Raw genomic sequence first — 5114 nt, forward strand, 5'->3', positions numbered from 1 at the left:
AATTCAGCAGTGGTGCAACCAGATATTGGCACTTGAACAATCGGTAATTAAATAAATATGTTTCCTAACTTAACACACATACTAGATTTTACTAATTATTATCAAGTTCTAATTTAGTTGCAGCCGACAAAGATACAAGTCCACAGCCGTGTACAGACCTAGTTCATGTTAACTGTTAAAGTGTGAGAATTGAGGATATATATAATACGACAACCTTGTTAGTTTTTCAGTTTCCCACTTGTAATGCTTCATTAGATGAGGACAGTGGCTCAACTTCATCAGTTTTACCTTCATCACAGCTCTCACAGATAAGAGCCGCAGACTTATCACCCTGTCTGCTGGTCATCTTGATATTCTTTTGAACAGTCTTGCAGCTGTCTCGAGACTTGCCATTCATTGCTAATAGCATATTTCTCCATTTGTCCTGACAACTATATACTAAAGTATTGTGGAGAAAAAGAAACATAATAATGGAACCAAGGAAGGCTCGCATATATTGTTGCCTGACAGTATTTATACTAGTATGTGCATAATTAGCTGATTCTTATTACTGTTCAATCTGAGAGTAAGGTATTTATCAGCAATGAAAGAAGGTGTGTGCAAAGTTCATCATACCTTGAGGTCCACATTAGAACCTGCACGCAAGATATTTCCGAACTGGTGGTCTTTGAGAATATCGGCCTATTTTCCCAGCACCGTGCTTAGTATTCCGTCTTTTAAAGCATCCTCCACTTGGGCAGTCCACTTGAGATTACAAAGACCTGTTTCCTAGTATTATCTGTATGAAAGAGAAACAGTTAAAATCATGCTCGTCAGCACATTTGCATATGGAAAGAAGATAGTTAAAATTTTACTGAAACAATTTTAGCACAGACTACACTATTTTCCACTTTTAATGTTTAAAGCAATCCCTCTAACCCAAACTTCCCGAGAAAACACAAGATATTGCACAGTTGTGGAAATGATTAATTATCATGATTCCACACCCGAAAATTGAAAAATTAAGTTGATTTTATATTCTACATGTGATGAAAGTTATTAAAGACTAAAAGCAACATATAACTAACAAACAGGAAACTTAAGCTAAATCAACAATATCGAGGACAAATTTGTACCCAAAGATCATCAAAGGTTACATAAGTCAAAATAACAATACGGCAGTCAGACATGACAAACTACAGTAGATGTAGAAATGTCTAAGAACTTTATGTATAGAAGGTAGAGCGTTGTGTGTCAGCATTTATATGCATTAAAACCCTTGTTTCATTTTAGTTTATTTTCCTTTGTAATATTCTGGGTGCTAGTCATTGGTTGGGACTGCTACGTCCTCATACAATAAAGTGAACGCTTTATATTAAAGGGTATTCTTCCTTCATTCCTCTATGCTGATATTGGGTTAAAATATACCCCCACAATTCTCTCCTCAAACCAAGAGCTACAATTCTGGGGGCTTTACCTCCTACGATGAATTTGACGGATCATCTTGTACTGCCGCTATTCATCTATTGAAACTGTCAGATGACCTCTCGCATGAAGACTTTCGACAGAATGCATCAACCTCAATTCTTCAATTGCGAGTAGACTTAAGGTTCTCCACCATATATAGGACTTGCAGCCCGTCAACCCTCAAGTTCTAGCTTCTAAATCTTTACCTTCTGATAACACATGTTGGGCCGCTAGCACTCATATATAACTTCAACAGTAGTATGATAATGTTCATTTTGGGTCAAGCCAGCAAATAATTATTTTTGGACTCTCGTACTAATAGGAAAGGTGTTAATAATGTTCTTATATGATATATCTAAAGAAAATTTTCCTTTCACTCATGTGAGATTTGGGTTGAGATCTCAATAGTCAGACTGAGGGGAGGCTACTCTAATCTGACCTCCTCTAAAAACGTAGTAAATAATTCAAACTCCCAACAGTCTTCAAACATCGGTAAATAAAATAATTAAACAAAAATTATTGACTTCTTGGATTCTTAACCCTAAAATTCATATCTACCCCCATTCCCTATACCAAAATAAACTATATGCTCAAAATCTTACAAAGTTAATCTTGAAAAAATTACTAAATTAAATGAATTAAACCCCGGTTCAGAAAAATTTGTGACAACTTTTTTAGCCCCAAATCTCTCACAATCCTTTTGATTATTCCCATATTTTAGCCCCCAAATTCATATCTACCCCAATTCCCCAAAAACACAAAAAAGTATGTGCTCAAAGTCTAACAAACAAATTCACCTAATCAATTAGGCAAACTGAACCGTTCCGAAGCACGCCCCCTGTTTATAAGTCGCGTGTAAGCAATTTAATTTATAATAAATCTGCACTTGCTGCACGCATGGATTTTTATCGATGAGAGGAAGCTGGAGAATATGGAAGGGCACTCCATCAGGAGCTTCTTAGGAAGATTGAGAAGTGGAAGGAGCAATACCTTGCAAACCAGCCTTCTACTGCAGGTATGCTACAATAGTTTAATCATCTTTTTTAAGATTATGACTTAGTTTTTGTGGAATGATCAGTTTATTATTTTGAAACATTTGAAACAAGGGATGGTCCTGGGGAGGGTCGGAAGGGAGAAGCTGGAGAGGAGAATGCACCGAATCTTGTGGCATTAGTTGGTAAACTAATTGTGGAGAAGTTAATTTGCAATGCTGGTGGTCTTAAATGTCTTGCTACAACTACGACATACAATTATAAGCTCATTGGTGCTATCAGAGAGACTTTAGAAAGCTCTTTAGATGCGGAAAATTATCATGTAGGCCATATTAGGTAAACTGAACTGTTCCGAAGCACGCCCTATGTTTATAAGTCGCGTGTCAGCATTTTAATTTGTAATAAATTTGCACATGCTGCATGCATGGATTTTTTCGAGCAGGAAATCCTAGAACTTCTGTTATAATGTAAGTGTATGTGTGGGCGAAGGAGATGATTCAAGCTTGCCGTTATCTTTACCCGCCCTAAAGAATTTTGAATATATAATAAGTATAGATTTGTAATAAAAATAATAAAAGAATGAGGAATGAGTTGTGATCGTAGTTTAGTAGGATAAGTTTTCGTCATAATTTAGCGGGATAAGTAGACTATATTTAGTAATTTAACAATTTAGTAGTTTAGCATGTATATAACACTATTTATTTTATTTCTAATAATCAAAATAAGACGATAATCGTTGAAACAAAATATAACTCATTCCGATTATTATATTATAGTATATTATATTATAGTATAGATTTTTAAATTGCGTCAATAGAATTTATTATTTTATTTTATCCCGATTTAGCAAATCCAACTAAATATGTACTCGATTTTTCTATAGCCCGTATCAATAGTATAGTTTTATTTAAACCTGGATGGATAGTGTATATAATTTTAATATTTTTTTGTTCCGAGGCTATTATACCTACTAACGAATTGTCTTTTGATTTTATTTTTGTTTTTGACTTGTTCAATAATATAACTTTTTTATACAGATGAACAATATATATTATTTTATTTTGAGTCGGGACCATTATACTAATTTAATTTTATTTGTACTTGTGTAAATATATTGTGAATATTAATATATTAATCAGATTGTTATATATTAAAATTATAAATTTAGATGATAACCTTAATAGAGAAGATCAAACAACTACCAACAAATTTCAATATTTAATTTTTAATATAGTAGTATAGATAGTAATTATTTCTGAGCTATTTTTATATTTTATTAAAATGTATTTATCCACTAAGTATACATACATAAAATAATACTTATTTATTTTTTGGTTTGACTTTTTTAAATATATATATATATATATATATATATATATATTATATATAATAAAAATTAAATAATAAACCCCGACTATCGATTGAATACCAAAATATTCATCTTTCGATTTGTTTAAATATATATTATGTGTTAGTCTTCAATATAATAATAATTCTTAGAAAATTATTTTTTTTAATAAATAAGTTTAAAATGGAGTGAGAAGCTGTTTGTGGGGATACTCATGTCGCCCATGTGTGTGGTTTGCGTACTTGTGCATGTCTCTTTTTTTAAAAATATATTTTTTAAATATTTTGGAAAGTAATGGAATTTGTTTGCAAGGTATTAACTAACCCACCAAACCAAACCATGTTTTGATTATAATAGTATAGTATAGATAAGTATTTGGATAATTTTAATTATAATTCATAATTATTTTTACTTAAATGAACTAAAATAAATAATTTTTAAATATAATTATCTTAATTCTTATATTTTAATTTAGATTAATATTTAAAAAAAATAAAACTAAAATTAATAAAAAACAATAAATTAAAAATAATTTGAGAAAAAGTATATTGTTACTAACATTCAAATTAACAACTTATAAGTTATAGATTCAACTTTTAAGTTGGGTCGACAAACACTCGTTGATCAATAAGCGTTGTTGCGGGTTTATAATTCATTAAGCTGATTTATTAGATTAGCCAAACAGACCCCGATCTAAAATTCTGATAAAATTACATTTAAACGCTTCTCTTTCTGACTCATTGCATATTTTGCTCAAATTTTATGTAAGTAAAGAAAAATTATATGATGGTTGTTGTATGTACTTTAAGTTTTGTTAAAATATTAAGATAAGATCCCCGAAAGATTTTCATCTTAACACCTCCTTTGAATTTTTAGAGCGACTGATTTTTTTAACAAGTTTGACTTTTACATTGATTTTCCTATAAAATTTTGAGTATTAAATTGACGTCGTTCATGGTCGATTTCAGATCCAATCAATTTCATATCATATTGAAAATCGGTTCATGTCGAGATTAAATTCGATTCACGGATCATTAATCTATCATTTTAAAAATTATGAAAATTTAAAATATTGTCTGATTATTAAATATAACAACTTTATATATATAATGTATAAAATTTGATCAAATTAATACTAATTTATTTTTTTACAAAACATTATGTGAAATACAAAATTTGTTCATAATTCATTAACCTAAAAGTAAGTTTTCTAAAATAAACTTAAAAATTGTTTAATGTATATGAACTATGAGTTATAACTCGATAAAATTATAACAACCAAACTAACGCTGCGTTTATTAATTTTTAAATTCAGATGTATATTGGAT

This window comes from Apium graveolens, chromosome 5, assembly GCF_009905375.1.
Source record: "Apium graveolens cultivar Ventura chromosome 5, ASM990537v1, whole genome shotgun sequence".
In the NCBI taxonomy this organism is placed as follows: Eukaryota; Viridiplantae; Streptophyta; class Magnoliopsida; order Apiales; family Apiaceae; genus Apium; species Apium graveolens.